The following is a 23,321-nucleotide window of genomic DNA, read 5'->3' on the forward strand; positions in this document are numbered from 1 at the left end:
TTCGAAATAGCATATGCAACAATGTGTGTGAAAATATTAATTCTGATATAATTACGGTATGATGATAATAATAAAGGTGATATTTTTTATAAAGATGCCGGCATATATTTCCATTTAGAAATAATATTTATTTTAAAAAAAGAAAATAAATTAATTTGACGTTTGCCGTCCTTTATGTTTTCCAACATTATACTTTTGACAAAGCCTTAAATAAATATTTATTCATTGCCACGTTTATATCAACTTGCCTTCGTGTATGTCTGTTCGGGGGGAATTTTGTAATCGATTTTAAACTAACTTCCCGACTAGCTACAGACTTCAAATTTGTCTCATAGTTCAGAATTGGATGACAATGCATGAAAATGAAGAGAAAAAAGACATACAAAGTAAAATAAAATTAAAGAAAAATTAATCTTTTCGCGATTGTCTTTTGTTGCTGATTCGATTATTACGTATTTTAAACTAACTTCCCGACTAGCTACAGACTTTAAATTTGGCACATAGTCCAAAATTTGATGACAATGCATGAAAAGGACGAGAAAAAATGCATACAGAGTAAAATAAAATTAAAATTAAAGAAAAATTAATATTTTCGGGATTGTCTTTTGTTGTCGATTTGATTATTTCAAATTAGTGTCACATGTCAGTTGATTAGCTGTGAGCGAAAAAAATTGAGATTTTGGAAGTGAGTACAAAAAAATCAAAATCAAAATAATATTTTTAAAAGTCACGTTTTTGCAGTGGAGAATAATAGTGAAAAAACAAAATTGAAAGACGAAAAACGTGGGGTGCATGAAATACATAGCAGTACATATACACATTTTCTTACTCATACACATCTATAACCACATACACATATGCACCCACATACACATGCATGTACACAAACATATTCCACATACACATTCAGATACAATTGCAGATATACATACACATATTCTCATGAGCACACATACTGTTACTGCTATGTATTTCATGCACCCCACGTTTTTCGTTTTTCAAATTTTTGTTTTTTAATTATTATTCTCCACAACAAAAACAAGGTTTTTAAAAATGTTATTTTTATTTTTAAGTAACATCAACTTTGAAGCTATATTTATTTTCAGAAAGTTATATAATTAGCATTTTTATCGATAATTTGAGTTATATTTATGAAAAACTTTTCAAACGTGTGAGCAATAATAAAGCAATATTGTAAAAATAAGGCAATAACCTATAAAAATAGGGCAAAAGGAAAGCTCCAGCCAGTGATGAATTAAGTACTTTCCACGTTAGAAGAGGTCAAAAATGCATTACCTCATTTCTTGGATTTTGACCGGATTTGGAAAGAAGAGTAAATTGAGAGAAATTTAACTACTGCTTTGATATTTCGACAAATTTAGTATTGGTTCAAATATGTTTTTCTTCTGACTCTAATATGAAAGAAAGCAGGACACAATAGGACTAATACTTCAGAATTTGCAATGATTTTATGGACAAAAAGTATTAAGCTTGAGTTGTTACTGCATGTGGCATTGCTATCTAAGACAAGGGAAACGGTGCTTTATAGGTATCTTTTACGTTTAATCGAATGAAAAAGAGAGTTAATGTCACTTTGAAAATTTCAAAGTTTAGGAATGACTAGTATAATAATGAATAATAAAGTACTATCTTCGGCTAGTATTATTTTATATTTACACTTTCTACTGCTCTTTCAAAACATCTTAACAAGTATGACATTATTTTTATGCATCATTTTACGTTGAGTCTAATGCACCGTTTGAAATTTCTCGGTAAAAATGGTTAAATAACAATTTATTTAATTGTTATTTTACTATATTCAACCAGAAATGTCAAATAAACACAAAAGAGAGGATATTCAACTGTTAAATGTGAGAAAAACCATTTATTGATTGCTTTTTCTTAATACGGTTAAACGACCAGAATTCTATTTTCGCAAACTGTGTTTTTCTTGTCAAGTCCTACCGTTCCGAATAGTTAGGTGATACTGTAGCTAAGAAGGCTGATCGACCAATCTCATGACCACTGAACAGAGGTTCGACTACCAGCGTTGATACTGTAATATTTCCTCCATTTCTTCAATACATGAAGAGTTTCTAGTGACTTTCACTCTTCAATTGGTGACCCTTGACGATTAGATTAGAAACTAATGGCATCCACTCAGTTCTAATGGTTGTTTACTTCTCATTTTTATGGCTTAGAAACTATGCTTTTAGTAAATGGTTACAAAACAGTGTAGTTTTGTATTCACAGTTCTTTTTACCTTACTAGTTGTAAACGGTTTCAAAACCGTAAAGGTAAAAATATTCCTAACCATAAAATTTATGTGTTAATCGGATGGGCTGTCCAAATCACATCGTAACCCTCCATGCCTCTATTTAATTGCTTTATGTTACGCACACATACGCTGGTATGTGTGCTCATTACAAAACTCGACTGATACACTCTTTTCAAGTCGATGAAGATATGTGGCATAACTAACTACCACTACAAATATTAAATACCGAATCACTAGTATATAAGACTTGTTAACTTGATTCTATCAGTAGGTACCTTTTGATAGATGAAGGCTGACATAGTCGATAATTAAATCCCCTACATTGGTGACCTGCGGATGTAATATGAACTCGCTAACATGATGGATCGTCCACATTAAACAGTTGATTTGCTTAATATAAACTGCTCAAAGAAAAGAGAAATCGGTGAAGTAAATAAAGTCTCCCGGCCATTTTAAAACAAAAATTAAGAATGATAACAAGAACAACAAAAAAATCCTGTTATCACAAAAATGAAGGAAAAAATAATGATCGGAAATGCTATGAAGTAAAAATATAATGAGCAAAATATGACATAAAAAAAATAGCATGAATCAACTAGTGGTATCCGTTTATCGAATTCTATCAAAGATAAAACTCTGGAAGGGGAGTAATGTGGCATAACTAACTACCACTACAAATATTATATACCAAATCGCTAGTATATAAGACACGTTAACTTAATTCTATCAGGAGGCACCTTTTGATAGATGAAGGTTGACACATTCACAAATTAAAAAAATCCCCACTGATATAACATTAGATAGAGAAAGACAGCACGCATATGCAGCCTATGACACGGTGGGATTTCAGTATCTCCGCGTTGTAATAGATGCATCTTTTTATTGTTTTCTCCAATTTGAGTAATCCTTTCTTAAACTTAAGTAAGGCTTATCAAAGGTGTTTTGTAATAGGAACACAAACCTGCATAGGTGTAAGAAAACTAAGAAAATTAACTTCTGAAATAGTAATGATTTTCTTAAAATCATTTTTACATCAGTCACATATTTCGGCCGAATGTAATTTGAAATAAAGGTAGCGGGTATGAAGCGTGACCATGGATGCGTTACAGTAAATAAATAAATTTGGCTTCGGTACGTAGAGAAAATCATGTACTTTATGCAAATAATTGATTGTATCATGTCAAACTGCAGAACAGATAGCATAAAAATGAGAACAACAACACAAAGTTATTGACCCCACTACTTCTAAGCTTCTGAGAGTTTGATAGAAGGACAACAACACGTGGTAATGGAGAGTCCAATAATATATGATTATTTCACTCGAGCCTCACCTTGCAGCATTGCTTTTCCGCTAACGACTCTGAATCATATCTGCTATGGGTTCGAATTCTACTATATCATCATCCAATATATATTTTTGGAGTCTTTCGAAAAATTGAAATATTTGCTTTTGTAACTGAGAAGAATTTCTAAGCCATTCTTTGTATTTTTAAAGAAACCCACATATGTACGCAAAAAATAAATAAATTCTCGTAAGAGATATATAAAAAAATATCACCATGGTGTGATATATATGAGTAGTTTCTTTAAAACAGTTTAAATATATATTTGCAGCCATCATTCTTGTCCCCTGTTATAATTGAAAAACTATATTACCAGGCGAAATAATTAACAGTCATCTAACTCAGTGGTTCTTAACCTATGGGTCGCGAAGCATATTTCTTGGGTCGCGCTGAGTCGAACCAAAAAAGTTAGAAATGCACCAAATAATAAGTAATATCAACATCTCCTAGAAGAAGTCATTGTGGCTTACTCAGCCACAATGACAATTATGTATCGTTTTGGATGAAATTGTTGCGGTAGTCAATTTTATCAAATCAAGAGCTCTTAACTGTAGAATTTTCCGCGAACTGTGTTTCGAATCTGGTGCAGAATACGAAAATTTATTATATTATTCTGAAGCTAGATGGCTGTCCCGTGGCAAAGTTGTTGTTGTTGTTGTAGTTGTAGTTAATTTACGTCGCACTAGAGCTGCACAATGGGCTATTGGCGACGGTCTGGGAAACACCCCTGAGGATGATCCGAAGACTTGCCATCACAATTTTGATCCTCTGCAGAGGGGATGGCACCCCCGCTTCGGTAGCCCGACGACCTGCACGCGAAGTCGAGCACTTTACGATAGAACCGTTTAACGAGGACCAATACAGCACACCCTCGGTCCCTACGCAGACTGATCCAAGTGGTCACCCACCCGCACACTGACCGTAGCCAGTGATGCTTGACTTCGGTGATCTGCTGGGAACCGTGTCTTAACGATCAGTCCACTGCGGGACTGTCCCGTGGCAAAGTTGTTCAAAGAGTATTATCATTACGGACAGAAGTTGAATTATTTTTGAGAGAAAAGAAACACCCATTAGCATCTAAATTCTCCGAGTTGAAGTGGATTACTCAAGTTGCTTATTTGTCAGATATTTTATTTGAAATAAATAATCTAAATACGTCTAAGCAAGGACGTAATCATTCTATTATTGAATTAACTGAAAAAATTACATGTTTTAAAAATAAACTCAAATTATGGCGAAATAAGGTTAAAGTAAAGAAACTTGCTTCATTCCCGACTCTTAATTTACTTGTTGAAGACAATAATATTGATATCACAGATTTTGAAATACAGAAAATTATTATTAATCATTTCGAAAAACTAATAGCAGACTTTGATCGATATTTCCCTGCAGACGATGTTTTCAAATAGAATTGGGTTCGAATGTCATGTAATATTTTTTTTTCTAATGGCAGGCACTGAGTTTTGAATCTTTTGCCTATACTATGCCAGAATTGTTGCTCATTTCGCGTTACCCAGTGGGCACCTGTGAACCAAAGTCACGGAGGCGAGCAACATTGCCCACGCCATACTGCCACAAACCCGTTTATAGGGTGGGCCACATTCACATATCATGCACACACAACAGAGGACAGCACAAAGAGAGAGAGAAACATCCATGCCCAGAGCGGGATTCGAACCCGCAGCCTATGGCTTCGCAGTCAGGCACGCTAACCGCTCGGCCACCAGGCCGGCTGTCATTTAATTTTGATGTAAGTGATTTGCATGAGGAATTTGTTAATAATTATCAATTTCACGAACAATTAATAGAAATACAAAGTGACCAAGCACTTCGATACAATTTCTGCAAAAACACTGAATCTTTATGTGCTTTCTGGTTAAAATTAAAAACCGAAAAGCCAATAATTGTTAAAGAAGCCCTAAAAGTATTATTGCCCTTTTCAACAACATATATGTGAGAGGCTGGTTTTTCGGCTCTGTATGTAATCAAAAACAATTACCCGAACAAGTTAAATCCGGAAATAGATATAAGGTGCTCCTTGACAAGCATTCAACCGAGGTTTGAAGATCTTTCAAAATGTATTCAAGCACAAGGTTCTCATTAAAACTGTATGACTTGCATTTAAAATTTAAAAGACTTAACATATGTATTGATATTTCTTTTTTTTTAGGAATAAGTTAAAATGTCAATTATTTTCAAAAAGTTATAAACATATTTTAATTTGGTCAATAAAAATTATTAAAAACACTTGATTATTAATTAAATTTTCCTTGGATCGAAAAGTACATTTGTTTATCTTTATTATTAAAAAAATAAATAAAAAATTTGTAAGTTAAAAAAAATCATCATCGTAGGATTGAAGATTTTTTAAAAATACGATCTAAAATAAAGCAATGAAAAAATTGTGACTTTTTTTCGGGTCGCGACATAAAAAGGTTAAGAACCACTGATCTAACTCATATGGACCATTTAACCAAACTGGTTTTTTAAAGAAACTGCATAAATATAAACAGACTATTACCTTTCTATTGGTAAGAGGCAAATGCATTAAAAGGTTAAAATTACTAAATAAAAGGTAAAATGATTGATAGCTCTGAAAATCAATTTGGTAGTTTTATCAGGATACTTTGGAACCAATTATTTGGTTACATTTACTTTCGAGATTTTATTTGTTACAATATGTAATGTAATAAGAGCTATAATTTTGAAATGCATTATTTCGTGTCAATCTTAGCAACAGCGAGCTGTAAAATTACCATATGAATGGTTTAAATACCGTGAATTTAGGTTTGATTCTTAGAACTGTGGTTTCTTTCAACTAGAGTATTTTTACCATCGGACAAAGGATATCGCTTAAATATGGATTCGTTTCGCTTTGTATAATAAGAATGTAGCTTCGAATTTTTACATTATTTAGCATCAGCTATTACCATTTAGTGATATCGTATGATATTTTTTATTTACGCCTCTATAGAGCTGCACAATGAGGCATCGGCTCCGGTCTGGGATGCTCATCATTTAGAGTTGCCACCTTTTTTATAATTGCAGAAACTTTCTACTAACGACATGGAGGATAGACTGTGATACCTGCAAGTGACAAAATGTGGGTATGTAGACGTATGCATGTTTAGGCAGAGGGGTGCGATTGTTCTTGTTTTCCAGTGGCGCCATCTATGGCCAAGAATTCGACTTCTGCGACGCCATACGTCGCACCCGTTTACACGGCGGACCCATTCATACATCCACAGATCGTAATTTTGACCTGAATCAGAGAACAATTGATCACCAATCCAGTATCTCCAGAGGTGTTGATTTGCTATGGGAACATGGAGGACTTTTGCGACTCGGCAGATTTAACGTGTAGCAGTCACTTTACTACACGAGGAATCTTCGGCCGGTGGGGTTCAAACCCACGAACTCTCGGACATGGGCCCAACTCCCCACCGACCAGGCTATCCCGGCCTTAATGTGGGTATTTTGATAGTGATTGGTTTTTGAAGCGTGGCATTTGTTTACGTTAGAAACTGATCTTTCTACTCAATTTCAAGTAAGCTAAGACTGTCAAGTATGAATTCTCTTAAATGACACATTCTCTTAATCTCTTAAATGACACTAAGGTTTAAGTTAGGTTACTATATATTTACACAAAGCTTTAACACAAAGACAGGTACGAAGCTATATGGAACATAAACAAACTAATTCTGCATAGAAGTAGTCAGGTACACATAACAAAAATATATCACGGTTACAATGAAATAAATAAACATAAAATAAATCTAAGTTAAATAAGAAAGGTAGACGAGAAAAAATTATATTTCTACAAATTCGATCTGAGATACTGCGCTGCATTTAATTAACTTTACATTAATTAATATTCTAATTTATGTGGAGAAACTTAGCTCTACTTTAACACGCCATTTTGGTGATAAACGATCAGTTGGCACTGACGTCACAAATCGCAGGTGTGGGTATCGGTGATTATCTTCCTTCTTGAAATGAAAGTACCTAATTAAATAAAATAAATAAATACATAAATATAAAATGGAAAATGCGCGTATAAATCATACAAGAAGAATAAACTTTGCTGTTATCCTGAATGAACAATAGAAATTATAATGTCTAGTCTCAATTGTTGGAATTAAGGAAAATTGTAATCAAATGTACAATAAATCATCCATTTTCATGACTATCCTATACGTTGTTTTTATAAGTTAAAAATAACAAAAATATAAAAGTTCAAAATGTAGAGAAAGCATGGAAAAATTCCAGAACAATGAAAAAAGGGAAAAAGAAAAATAATAATAATATTAAAAATAATAAAAAAAATAATGAAAATCCGGAGCAAAAAAATTAATAAAAATCCCGAAAACACATTTTTATATATATATATATATATATATATATATATATATATATATATATATATATATATATATATATATATATATAGTATATATGATATGAGATATAAATGTGATGCATTTCGCAAAAGAGGCAGGTATATAGTTTCATTAAGAAATATTTTCAAAAAGAAATATTTGCCATACATTTTGTTTACTTGATGTTCTATTTTTTTTAAAGAATAAATTTTTGAAGCATATATTAAATCTTAAATAAATTGGAAAGTTTTTGCAGATTTATTATTGCGATTCTTGTAAACTGAATTACCCTGAGATACTTGATTCGTTTCTTGAATACATATTTCATTGATTATTTAAATTTGCATTTATGAATTCAAGTGTAAACAAAAACTTTTTATAATGAGAGAAATAAAATCCTTTACAAAATAGGGATGAAAATAAAACGAAACTTTATTTATTTTTGAATATATTTTTTTTAGGAGTTAAATTATCCTGAATTCATTCATAAAAAAGATTTTTGTTTACAGAAACTTGGCAAAATGGTAATTGAAAGCAAAACAAATAGCAAAATAGCTTCAAAAACCTTATTAAAATGTTTACTAGAATTTTTGAAATACGAAGTAGTACGAGGGTTGCTATTTATGTTTCTGGCCTTGGCAACAGTAAATGTTGCTAGGCGACCACAGACGATTTCAATCGAAAGTTTGATATTTTTAAACATAAATTCAGCAGACGATTTACCATTATAGCTTCATTTGTGTTGTTGACAGTAAATTGAAAAGTTCTTCTTTTTCAAAAAATGGAATTGAATCGTGAACATTTTCGTGCCATTATTTTTCATAACTTTCGACGTGGATTGTCAAGACAAGAGTGCTTCGATGAACTTAATTCTTTAGCAGCAACAGTGGCGTTAGAGCAACGCAGGACGGTCAATTCTGAATGGTACACGACCATTTGTTTGCCAGAAGTCATGGGAGAAATTCGAAAAAAGCAGAAGAACAGGCGAATCATTCTTCATCATGACAATGCGAGTTCTCACACATCGACTCAAACAAAAGCATTTCTGACGGAGCGAAAGATTGAACTCATGGGTCATCCGCCGTACAGCCCTGATTTGGCACCCAATGACTTCTTCTTATTCCCACACATCAAAAATAAATTACGTGGACAACGATTTTTGACCCCCGAAGAAGCGGTACATGCATTCAAAACGCATGTTTTGGAGTTACCTCAATCGGACTGGAAAAAGTGCTTTGAAAATTGGTTCAAACGCATGCATAAAGTGTATTGATCATCATGGAGAATATTTTGAAAAACAATAAAACCAATTTCGATCCTACATATTTTTTTTTTCATTATTAGGCCAGAAATATAAATAGCAACCCTCGTATGTATCATCCGTTAAAACTTTTTACCCGGTATATCTGTAATTGAAAAGAATATGTATTATTCCTTCTGTACTAAAGTAATAGTTGCAAACGGAAATAAATTGGACGAGAAATGGTCTTAATTGCATGTTTTATTCATTCTGAAAATAAATTAATACATCAATAATATAAATTTCGTTTTAATTTCTTAAAATTATTAATAAAATTATTATAAAATTATAAAATGTTTTGCAATTAGTGAACATCATTTAGAAGAATTTTGAAGTATTTAAAATATTTTAATTCTATGTGGCTTAGATATTTTTACAGAAGAAGTAGGTGTTTTATTTGATTGACACTCGTTTTGATACTTGTTGGTCAATAAATTATATATTTTTACAAAGTTACTTTGAAATGGAAAGTTAGAAAATTGTTTGTTAGGTTTTGTTTGTTACTTACTAATTTTTTCCAGGCATAAAGTACCAACACTCAGGTAATATATTTATTCCGTCATCTCTGGATCAATTTAAATTTATGCCGCGTAACACAGACTGAAGCAGCTATGGATATTTTAAAATTTTTAGTAATATAAGTGATTAAATTTTCCTAAAATATTTTAGGAAACAAATTGAGGGGATGGCCTTTTTATACAGTTTGAATAAAAAATGACCTTGATCAATTATATCTGAAGTAAGCCTTGAAATATTTCATTTTGAAATAATTTTCATTGTAAGTTGTTTTGCACAATCGAAGGTGCTAATTTTTGAGGAAAATCCAGTTTTAAAGATGCGAAAAACAACTAACTATATATACGTAAACCCATATCTTTATTGACCATACCCACTTTTTAAAGATTTTTTACATTAGTATTTCTACCTTTTCGGAGGTGCAACGACGAATTCAATTTTCAGATTTTGCAAACAGTATTTATGTGCAGTCTTAAATTTGTTTGTTGTAAAATTTTGCAATTGTTTTTATAACTGTAGTTGAACAGCAGATCCAATTTTTGGGTTTACGACTACTAATGTTCAACTACGTAACCTTGTAATTTTGAACCCAATCCAGAAGACAAAGAAACTTCTGCATCAAGTTTTGGGAGTAATCTCCCTCCGTGGAAGACTTTTTGATGAAACTAATCGCATTTGTGTTACACGAAGAGGAGGACTACGAAAATCCCTCACGGTTAACCTGACCGCAAAAGGGACTCTAACCCATGATCCATCTACCACTGAGGATATTTCAGCACTGTGGTCAGTGCAAGCCGAATGAAGAATTCGCATTGGCCAGCTATCGTCTGGTTTCAAACCAGATACACCTCGTTGAAAGGCGTACGCTTTATTCCCTAAACCATCATGGCTCTTGCAATTGTTCTGAGTTTCTTTTTTGAAAACGTATCCAAACACCCACCGAAAATATTTGGCCTGGTTTTGTTGGTTTTCATGTTTTGCACAGGGACTCTAAATTTCTGCTGTAGGAAGTGTTAGTTCTGAGATGAATGTGGATTTTCTGGGCAATGCTTCGCTATTAACTAAATGGCATTATTGCGGATACGGCAAATTTTTCTTTCAGTAAGATAACTGCTCCATTCACATACCTAGACCTTCGCAGTGTTGATTTGATAGAACATCATCAGGACGAATCCAATGGAACACATTTAGGACAAATTAAAATACAGATTACGAATCCAGTTAAACGGGACCCCCATCATCACTGCCAGCACTCATTTAAACTATGATGGACAAGTCAAATCCTACACGAAATAAAAATTCTAGTACAATTACCGTACTGCATGGTAATGACATTTCTGGTAAAAAAAAACCATAATTCTGATAAATGAAACAAAACTATACGGTATTTAAAGTACAATTTTTGTAATTTTTCCGTTTCTGTGGTAATAATTAGCCAGAAATTTTTGTTTTCCAGATTATAATTCTTATTACCGCACATTAATAAAACAATGCTAATCTGATAGGTTAATTTAACGTAAGAAATAGTTTTTATATCATGATCTAAGATATCATGACAAAATTACAAAATTTTGCTACATATTATAAAGCCATATTTGATGATCATTAGCAAAGCGTTTCGGAAAAATTAGTGAGCTTTTTGGTGTCCCCAAAGTAAGAAACACTGAAAATTTTACCACATTCTGGTAGTTTTGACGCAATTTTCTCGGTTTATCAAAAACGGGCTAAAAGTCTCCTCAAACTTGTGCAAGTTTGCCAGCTAAATAAAAAGGGACCTATTATCATGTTAAATAACATCTGTCCGCATCTGTAGCGTTGGAACTCATTGCGCACTAATACTACTTTGATTTTTCTTGGGTTATCCCTCATACTATTGAAGTATTTATACTCAAAAGGACAAAGGTTAGGTGAAGAATTGAGAGAAATAATGACACAATAACCATCTAAATCTGTTTTTCTTTCTTTGTTTTTTGTTACAGCCTGATATGATCGGCTATAACACTCATAAGATAAACATTTTTTGCCGATAAATGAAAAGGAAGAAAAAATTATTTAAATATAAACTGAATTACATTTATGTTCTGGAAAACAAAAATAATGGAACTTATGGAGAAAATATGTTAAAATTAGGGTTTTTCAAACTTTAGATATTATTAAAACATTTATTTTTTAATATGAAAGAGAAAAGGATACTGATCCCGTTAAATTTTATTTTTTAAAGGTCCGACAAACTTTTCGTGATTTTCTTTTCCAGGAAACGCAAATGCGGATTATTTAAACTTAGAAAGTCCGCCCGAACTATTTTTTTAGATGTTTTCATTAACTTCAAAGTAAGTTTGAAAACCAGTTAGGTAGTTTTAATTAGAAGGTGGAAGTCTATAGATTGAAATACCCTATTTAGATAGACAGAACATTGATTGTAAGAAATAATTTTTTCTATCATCTATTACAATAACAAATCTATTAAGCTGAACTAAAAAAGCTTAAAAGATAGTTAGTTTTGAGACAATTATAAAGTTTTAAGCAAGAAATGAACGTAGAAATTTCAAAATCTCTATTTGATAACAAATTGTCTAAAACATTTCCTTTCTAATTGATCATTGAAATATTTTCCTGGTTTGTTTAGAATTTATTTGCAAAAAGCTTCAATATGCTAAACAAAACTTAATGTTTACGTACTTTGTATCAATTAATTTAATTAAATAAGAAAATAAATTAACATTTCAGTAATAAAATTTTTTGCGGAGTTAAAATGCTCCTTATAAATAGCGTCAGCGATTTTTTAATAAAGGATTCCTTTTTTAAGACAGAATTAACAGTGGTCTGATTTAAAAAAGAAATAAAATATTTTCATATTAACTTTTGAAGTTTTGTTAATTTAAGAGCCAACAAAGAAAAAAGTCAAATGCTATAAGAATAGTTAATTTGGTTATTGTATACACAGCAGTTTTATGCTTGCCTATTAAAGGAGTAAGACAATGCAGGCAGAAATAACAAAGAATTGTTTAATAGAAAATTTTTCGAATGTTTGTAAATTTCAATTGTTAGAATTTCATTCTTTTACGAATCTAAATAACTTAATTGTTTGAAAACCTGAATTTTGACTTTTGCTTACATTTTATTGTTTAGTTTGAATTTTTAAGCAATTATAAAGATTAAAACCATTTCTTTTATTTTTAATGGCTCTTAAAAAATTCCTTGTGTCTTTTAAATAAAATTTGACATTTCTAAGAAAAAGTCGAAACTGCGATCATATTTTTCTCTATAAATAAAGACATAAGAATATCTTCTATTTTTTAAAGAATCTGAATTACACTTTGTCTTAATATTATGATCCGATTTCAACGTGTTATCTATACATAATAATAAACGCGGCTGTGTGTGTCTGTCTGTCTGCCTGTAATCACAATATATCCCCCCAGAAGCCTCGCCCAGGCACGAAACTCGGCACATAATTGTGTTTTGACATAATGAAGAAGTATTTTTTTTCTTTTTCAAAAATTTGGATTAGTTTTTTAGTTATCAGTCAGTTTGTAAGAAAATCTATGCTTTTTCGTCTTCAAAGAGCCATATTCGAAAAACTATTAAAAAATGCAAATACTTTTCTACACTCTTATAAATGTATGCTTACTATTGAAATATTAATTTTCGACAACTTAAACCAATAATATACGAAGGAATTAATAATTTAATTGCAAGGTTCGCATTAGTTTACATTTATCAAAGTGGAGAAAAGTTTAACATTTGTATTAAAAATGTGGCAACATATTCGATACGTAAATAGAACGCTTCTTCGCTTTGATATATTTGTCGCTGTTCATAATTCGCGATCGCAACGAACTATAGGGGGCATTGTTGTATGAGACGCATACCTGCGATTTCTATATGAACCGTCATTCAGTTACTCTGGAGACGTCTTTACTGTAGCTTGTAGCATTGTAACGTTCCTTCTTTAATGTGGCTTATTAAATTTAAAAAAGAAAAACGTTTGATATCCTTTCTTATACAGCCGAAAACAAGATGGTATCTCTTTTTTTTTTAAAGAAGGAACATCCAAAGCACATCTGAAAAATATTTGTAAATAAACAGAAAAAAATATGTATCTTCTTATTAGAGTTAAAACCTAATGCCTGAGAAATAGTTTTACTAAATTTAATGATATAACCTGAAAGGCCTATTTAAACTTTACATTCCATAGTTTTAAGAATCATATTACTTCAAACATAAAAATAAGCAAAAAGTATACATAAGCTTCATAATTTCATGTAATTTAATTTTGTAAATAAAGTTTTTTGACAAGTAATTTTATCAAAAAATTTTAAGTTTTAATAAAAATCATTATTTAGAAACTGAAAAACGTAAAGTAAAGAATGCTTACGATACAAAACAAAAGAAAAAACATTTCTAAAAATTCCTTATTTTAAAATAAACAACTTTCATGTTTTTTTCTTTTTTGATTCATAATCGGACGTAAAAAACCATTCTATAGAAAACTATCATCAAGAAAAAAACTACTTAAAAGTAAATTTTTTTATTTTATAAAAATTAACACTTACCTGCTTTATAAATCAGAAGAATTCCAAAATGATTTGTTCTTCGATTTTTGTTACCATTTTTTAGTGCTACGAAAATGCGTCTTTGGGATTTGCCAAAAGTAGAACAAGATGCAATTTTATTTTTTCAGGAGCGAAATATTTTGCCCATTGTCCACCGAAATCCGATAAACTACTTCGATTTTAAATAAAGTGTTTCGTTTTATGATTTGACACAGAAATTTTAGGTGTAGATTGGCGGCACTTAAAAACAGCCAAATCTGTAGCTGCTGTGGCGTTAATACATAAGTACCGAATTTTTATTAATACTTTTCTGGATCATATTACTTGAAACATTAGAATATGCAAGAAGTATACATAAACACATGATGTTATACCATTTATGTTTTCAAAAAAAGTATTTTGACAACAATTTTTATCAAAAAATTATAAACTATAAAATGGAAAATAAAGAATTCTTAGGATAAATACGATTTTAAGAATTCTTTACATTAAAATCAAAACTTTCATATAGTTTCTTTTCTTATTATTCTTATAGTTCTTAATCAGACGTAAGAAACCATTCTGTAGAGAACTATCATCAAATAAGAAGAAAAAGTTTTACAAGCTAATTTTTTATTATAAAAATCATAACACTTACCTTCTTTATAAATCCGTAGAGTTCCAAATGAAATGTTCTTCGTTTGAAAGTTTTATTTTCAAATAATATGTGTATAGATTATCCCTTTATTACTTTTAGATAACATACCACACATCAAAATTTTATAATTGTAAGATCTCGATATGAATTTGAATATGTAGCTTAAAAACAGAACAGCTGAATTCTAGTTGAAATTATCTATTCTTTCAAAACTAAGAAATACTTACCAAGAAAACGATAAAAAATTTATTAATCATCAGCACAAATGACACTATTTCAAGTAATTTGGTTGATTCTTTATTGTTGTTTTCCGAATTATATAGATACAGAAATATATACTGTTCTATAACAAAGAAGAATTCTATAACTATTGCAGTTCTTGACGTTCTGAATTCACATTTCTTTATTGGAATGACGAAAGCAATGTTGTCTTCATTTTAATTTGTAATGAATTGAAGACAGAAAAAATTATTTTAACGTAATATACACATCTGTAACAGCAAGTGATCATGAAATTGTAAGTTATGTTGTTGGTAATAGAAAGGTAAAAATTATTGAGAAATTGTTCTTCAAATGCTTGGCGTGTTCTGCTTCAATGTTTGGCATGTTCTGGTTAGTTTTTTCAAGTTCTTCAGCTGTTCCTTAGGGAAATTTTGATTTTTATTTGCTGCTAAGAAAATGGCGTCCGTCATGGCCGATGATTTTGATGGAATTAAATGAAAACGTGATAAATTAATGTCTGATATTTACAGGCTCCCGATAGAGGGCGTACTCGAGCGTTGCGATCGCGAATTGTTATAATAAGTTTTTCTTCTTCTTTCAACGCTCTTTTTTTTTTTTTTCTTAAGCGAAGACGATAGTTTTTGTAGCGATATAGAAATAGAAATTGATACCATAAAAAATTAATTCGTTTTCGTGTTCTTTTCATATATTTAGCATTTTAGTTTTTTTTCCTAAGCGTTGAAGCTATATAATATATAAAATAGGAATTTAATTGCTTTTGAACGAACTATCACATTTACCTTGGATCTCTTTGGTTTTTCTATTCTTTATTTTAACAGTTTTTATTAAATGTAATTAGTTATTTTCAGAAAGTTTCAGTTTGCAGGTAATCACTTAGATTTTAATATTGAAGTTTCATGATTTGCTTTCATAGTAATTGTTGTTATAAAGTATTCGTTGAGTTCTTAAAAACCCGATTACTGACATGGCAGAACCGCCTTCCAAAAAACTTTGTATTTTGTCAAAGAAAAAGATATTAAGAGATTCTCAAAGAAGAAGAACGGCCCAAGAAACGTCTGTGGAGCGTCAAAGAAGGATGGAACATGACCAAATATAACACATCTGCAGCAGAACTGGATATGAAGACAAAATTGCAGGACAGGAACACTTTAATTGTCCACTAATCTTCAGATTTCCTGCTATGTTTTAAAAAACTTTATTTGTGAAAACATTTAGCGTGGCGGACAGCTTTCTGCCTTAGCCGGCTAGTAAACAAATAAATTTGAAAGCATTTCCTTATTTTAAATTCCCAGAACTGTTATTTATATTTAGGATGTATCTTTGAGCTATTTTAAAAATATGCTTTAAATAAATTTTCTTATAAAACGATAGGGAAATTTAAAATAAATATATTTAGTTTCAAATATTTAGTTTCAAATAAATATTTTTCTCCGCCTTATTTAAATATTGATATACTTTTTGAATAAATTATATTTAGGGGATAGTTTTTAACTTTATATATTCTACGTGTTATTCGATATATAAGATAAATAAAGATAAATAGTTAGACAATTTAGTCATAAAATATTTTCACACAATTTCTGTGTTTGTTTCTAAATTCTCCTATTTTGCCTTCAAATTTTATATTTAATGAAATATTTAACAGAAGATAAAAAAAAAACTATATTTGTTTTCAAGAACACAAAGTATTCCAAATAGAAACTGATAAGACAGTTATGCGTATCTATAACAACATGAAAGCTTAAAAAATAAAATATTTTTTTTCATTGTTAACTAGTTAACATCACCACATTACTTGTTATAGTGATATCATGTAACCAAGCTTACAACTAGACACAACTGATTAATTGATATTACATTTAATAATATTTACGCACAATTAAAGTTTGATGTTTTATCAATCAATCAATTTTAACTGATACTAGATGAAATCAAAATAACTTTAATCGTTAATTAGTATTTAATTTTTAATTAAATATTAATCGTTAAATAAAGTTTATTTAAAGCGTTCTTTAGTGTTTGTTACCCTTTTCCGGTTTATGTTATTGTTGTAATTATGATTCTTACGGTAAATTATTATTCTTTATAATCGTAACTAAAGTCAGAGACATACTTTATAATTCCTACCTCTTCGATTAAAACTCAGGTCCCTCATTGTGTGAGTTACTATAAAGATGAACAAATTGTTGATTACTTACAGTCAATCACAATCAGTATACTTTAATTAATCACCTGTTTCAACTAACTGGCCCACTTACATGAACTCATTGCTTCACGGTTCCACATTGTTCCTCATCTGATCAAACCTACCGCTTCGGTTTCGCATTGTCTTTCACATGACTGAGCGCACATCTTCGCTGCTCCATGATTGTTCCTTTAGCTTTCAACAATATCGTTAAAAAAATCCTCAGCATTCGTATGTTAAGTGTAAGTAGGAGGGTTAAAAGATCTTTTTTGATATCACCTTCTGTCGCTCATCAGGTGGGCTCCAGCTTCATTCGCGTTGTGCATTGCAAACACAAAATTCCCAAGTGCGAACTCAGCCGGTGGATAGTAAACAGCTTTTCCGCAACCTTCCCTATTGCTGACCATGCTCAATTTACACGTAAATCTTCTGCTCCTCCACAAATGGCAGCACAACACCGACACTGCATCACCTTGTTCCACGATTCGCATTGACACGACAGAGGACACATACCGTACCCAGTCCTACTGAAAAAAAATTATATGAAGATTTCCTACATGGTAGAGTTACAAAAACAGTGTTTGTTTTCATTTTGCAGGGTAGAGAAATTTTTGGCAATTGTGCAAGAGGTTTCTGTAATATAAACAAGTTTTCCTTTACATTGTTTAGTGAAAATAATTTAAATCATCAAAAAAAGAAATTTCTTTTCAAAAAAAGAATCCTAACGTCTACACAAAGCTTTTTTTCTTCCGTTTTTTATGCTGCAGTACTTTTATGCTTTCATTTATAACTTATTTCATGTTATGGTTACATGTAGTTTTCATCCTCGCGCCTGTATTTGACATCCCCCTTCCAATCGCTGAAAGGGAGTGGCTGGGTAGGACATAGGGGTTAGTGTATGTTTGTAGTTATTGTCATGCCAAGGACTAGATACACATTTCGCCAAAGTGGGGAATCGCAACTTGGCAACACATAACGTAAAAATATACCCTTTTTCTTCTAAAAGAATTGACTGCGCGTGCTCGAGAAATCAAAACTGCGAAATAATGAGAAATCGCACTCCTAGCTAGTAATATCGATATCATAAGTAGAAATCAATGTTTATAAATACACATTCCACAAACATACGAGTTCTAAGCAGATTATTTTGCAAAAATATTAATCTTAAAAAAAAAAAAAAAAAAAAAAAAAAAAAAAAAAAAAAAAAAGATGTCGATTCCTTTCTTTCTCACATAATCGCAACTCTTATCCTCCTCTATGGTCGTTTATTTTTCCTGGCTAAATATATTATGGCATTATATTTCTTGCCAACATGAAGAGGTGGTTAGAAACCTTATATTCGATAATGAAATCTATTATCTAAAAAATAGAAAAGATCAATTAAGCTTTTGGAGATGCCGGAGATTTCAGCACTCTTGCCTGGCGAGTGTAACGTTAGAAAATGATGTTTTAAAAACGCTTGTTGGGCAACACAATCACCAGTCTGCTGAGGGGCTTTAAATTGCCTTTAAATTGCCAAGAAGGCATTTGAAGAAAACTTAAAAAAGAGAGTTGAGGCAGATGGGACAACGCCTATCCCAAAAATTTACAAGTGAGTATCAACTTTATTTTTATATATAAATTAATATGAAATTTTTTAAACTCAGAACACAATTTGAACAAAATTATTTTGGTGATATTAATTATTTTTATTTTTACGTTTCAATTTCTTTATTGTAAAAAAAAATATTCGCATTTGAAATTTTTTTAACAGATTCCGATTTTTTTAATAGCTCGAAAAATATAAATAGAATATTTTCCAAACCGTTCAAATTAAAATGATTTTCACGAATAAGAAAATTTTAAAGATGAACTGTTACTTTAAAAAGTTACATATTTTTCTAACAAGTAAGTATGCTTTTAGATTGGTTTCAATAGTACATTTTAATCATGAAAAATATCAGCTAAAGTCATTAAAATGTCAATTCTACATTCGCAATGAAGCTTTTAAACGTTTGAATAATCATTTTCAGAGAAATCGAGGGAAATAAATACTTTTCGCAGTATAGATTTCTTCTATGTTATTTTTTTGAAGATGGAAATCTTTCCACGCGTGCGATTTTCTTATCAGTTCCGCGTATGCTTTCAACATTGTATTAAACATAAATTAAATATTTTCGCATGCTTAACGAAATCATAATTTAAAAGGAAATTGAAAGCATTGCAGAAGAAACAAATTATTTAAACTGATTTGCTTTAAGAGTCCTTGTCCGTATAGCGTGAATACAATTTGCAAAATTTTTTTTCCCCCATATCTTTTTGCACTTAATTTAATTTATATTTTCCGAAATGTATTATTTAAATCTGATAATTATATGTATAAAAATGCATTTAAACATTTTTATGGAAAAAGAGGTTTTTAATTGCTACAATTACTTAGTTATTATTTTTACCTGAGATGAATTTTCTTTTTAATTTTGAGAAAATTTCGATTTTGCGAACATTTTATTAATTATAATTTCAAATAAAATAGCTAAAAAAACATAATTATTCAAAAAATATTTATTGATTTTTTTTATCAAATACTGAAATATTAACACATGCAGAAAGTAAATTGTTTGTATTATTTCTATACACTGTAAAAAATTCCAGATTAAATTACGGTATATACTACTGGTACTTTGGGTGCTTCCATTTTTACCGTAAAATATTATACCGTGCATTTTATTATAATATTTATTTAATTAGATTGATTCAGTGATGTTACTATGATTATTACTGAAAAAGTTACGGTATATAAGTTTATTTGACCCGTAACATGTTCTGGTAAAAATGGATTTTACTGTAGAAAATACCGGCACCCTGAGTGCGGATACTTTTTCCTGTAATTTGATCGGTAATTTTTTACCGTCTATGGAGTGTTTCGTAATTAGCACTGTTGCTTTATATTTTTAGAATCTTTTAAAAGTGAAGTAAAGGAACTGTGCACACTTTGGGCCGCATATTAATATTGAAGCATTAAAAGTATTGTGGATATTAGATTAATCAATATTTAGAATGCCAGAGATAAAAACATCAAAACCATTTGAATGCCGAACGAAACTTTAAATAATTTCTTTCTCCCTCATTTTAACTTCTCTTTAGTTCCTCTGGATCAGGATTTTATGTCTCAATCTCGCTTTCCTCTTTAATAATTTGTCAAAGTTGTAAAACGTTTTTCATCTCTCTTTATCTAAACAAAGTGAGGTTATTATTGACTAGGCATTTAAATAAAATGATTCTTAAATCGATTAAGTTTAAAATACTGAGAATATTAATATACATATTATTTTCAATATTATATACACATAGAAATAAAATTTTTAATTATGAAATGTTAAAAACATATTGGAAAAATAAAAATAAGTGCCATTACAATAATAAATCGATAACCGCTGTTGAGCTAAAAAAAATTGTGAACTGATCAATAACTGATTTTTTAATACAGCATCATCGTTTGTACAATGAAAAAAATGTAATATGAATTGTAAATGTATACATTAGAAACTGAAACAGACCACAGAGTAATTACCATGAAACATAAAGGTAGTTTCGCATTATTGCCAAGGAATCATTTAAGGAAAAATCAAGAACTATTTATTTGTATTTTCTTTGGAACCAAAAAAAAATAAAGAGTGACTGTACAAAATAACACTGAATTTCGTTCATTAGAAATAATTTAACAAAAATTAGAATTTTTGGGTTATTTATAAATAAGCTTGTTAATTTGGAATAATACTATCTTTAAAATTTTACAGTCATATACAAAATAACTATTAGACTTGGTTTTAATTTTTTTAATCTTTTATTAATTGCTCCACCTGTTATTTATAACTGCTGAGTTGAAGCTTTCGCAGTAGTTAAGTGCGCAGAAAAAGGGAACACCTTGAACTACTTTTTATTTGATGGAATTGTTTTCAAGGACGAGGACTTAATCTTAATGATACGAGAGTCTACTTTTCAATATACTAATCAATTAGTGAAAAACGATTGTTTGAGTTAGGAATTAGTATTTTATCTGGACAAACACACTTCTTTTTTTATTGACAGATTTTGATTTTAGATCTTCAAACTATGGGTGCTAACCGCAATTTGCAAACCATGGTATTCATAAGTGAAGTTTGATTGGAGATCGGTCTAAGATTTGATCTTTTAGCACATTTTTCGCGCAATTACAAAATTTATTTATAAAAAGATAATTTCACATAAACAATTATTTATAAAAAGCTAATTATTTTAAATTATTTAATTTATTAACGGTCGAATAATTTTTGTATTACTTCTTATATCAATTTCATATATGTAATTTTAAAACTAAATTCTAAAAATAAAAGGTAATCGGCCAAATAGTTTTGTGATATGAAAATTTAACAATACGACTTTTTTGAGCTAATGTAATGCGCGAGAAGTGAAATTAACAATCACTCCTGCAATCGCTCAAAACTATCAGGATCACAATTTTCAAATTGTACCTCCTCCCAATTTTTTGAGGGTCAAGAATCCAAGTCGGATGATAAAAGGGGATGTTTTTTCATACACTAAAATAAAAGTATAGTCAAAACTACCAGGATATGGCAGACTTCACAGAATTTTTAATTTTCTAAGAATACCAAAAAAGTTCAGTCATTTTTTCAGGAGTACTTTGGTAATGACTTTAGCACAATGGTTTTAATATGGGATAAACTATAAAAAATGTGGTAAAATTGGAAATTTTTACCTGAAACCTCAGCATGGCATAAAAATTATTTATTCGGTTAAATTCCCTCTTTAGTTTCATATTTGTTACTAAGTGTGTAATAACAGGAACTATAATTTTGAAAACCAGAGTTCTCACTAAACCAGTACAATAGAAACAAAATAATTACCAAATGAATGGTCTAAATAACGTATATTCGTTTTTATTACTAGAATTAGGGTTTTCTTTAGCAGATATATCATTACCATACAGTAAAGTCATTTTACCAATTTTTTTCATGTTTGTCATGTTTTTGTAATTGGCTTAATAACTGTGAATACCGCATGCACGTTCGAATTACTTTGAATATTTAAGATTGAGTCCTCGAATTATCAATATAAAGTCGTAATATGTGAAAATACATTCATTAGATCAAAAGTTATTCAGAAAGTTAACTTTTTCTCCCCACTGTGCATTTCGTTCCTCTTTATGACCCCATTATACTCCTTATCAACTCATTGATTTCATGATTTTTGAAAGGAAAGAAAGTTAACCCTTTGCTTAAGTCTTTGATCCAGAAGTAAGCGGTTTTTTCGCACTGTTGTCTCTTTTTCCATCTTTCTCAGCCTCTTCCATAATCTGATAGTCTTGTTTTCAGTAGAGATTTGTGTCTGTTTGCTAGCTAAGAATTTAGAGGAAATCAAAGAAATATCATTAAAAGAAAATAGTATTCTTTTTTACCACAAATGTTGAGGCATTAGATGGAAACTGTTCCACTGATGCTTGCAACAAATTCTTTCATTACAGCCTTGCTGTCACATAATAATCCCTTAGTTGAATTAGCTAAGTTTGTTTAAAACTTTGACGGTAGAGAAATCATCTGTTTCAAGAAATTTTAATTTGGGAAATAATTTGTTTCAAACTGTATTGTTGCTTTGAAGTCACTGTTAGGAAATACATCTCTATTTACTGGCAATTTTTTTCGCAAAGTTATCCATTCTTACTTCTATTGTTTCTACTGGCAAGATTTGTAAATATGCTTTTCATGACGAGATTATTTTTAGCAGGGTGACGAACTCAGATTTCCCTTCGATCCGTTTCAGGGGCTGAAATTTTTCCATCGTATTGATGTAATTATCATTTACTGTATTGAAGCGTAGACAATCAAAGAGTAGCAGCAGTCTAAGGTTT

Source organism: Parasteatoda tepidariorum, chromosome 6 (genome assembly GCF_982258835.1).
Source record: "Parasteatoda tepidariorum strain Cologne lab strain chromosome 6, Ptep-v5.0, whole genome shotgun sequence".
NCBI lineage: Eukaryota > Metazoa > Arthropoda > Arachnida > Araneae > Theridiidae > Parasteatoda > Parasteatoda tepidariorum.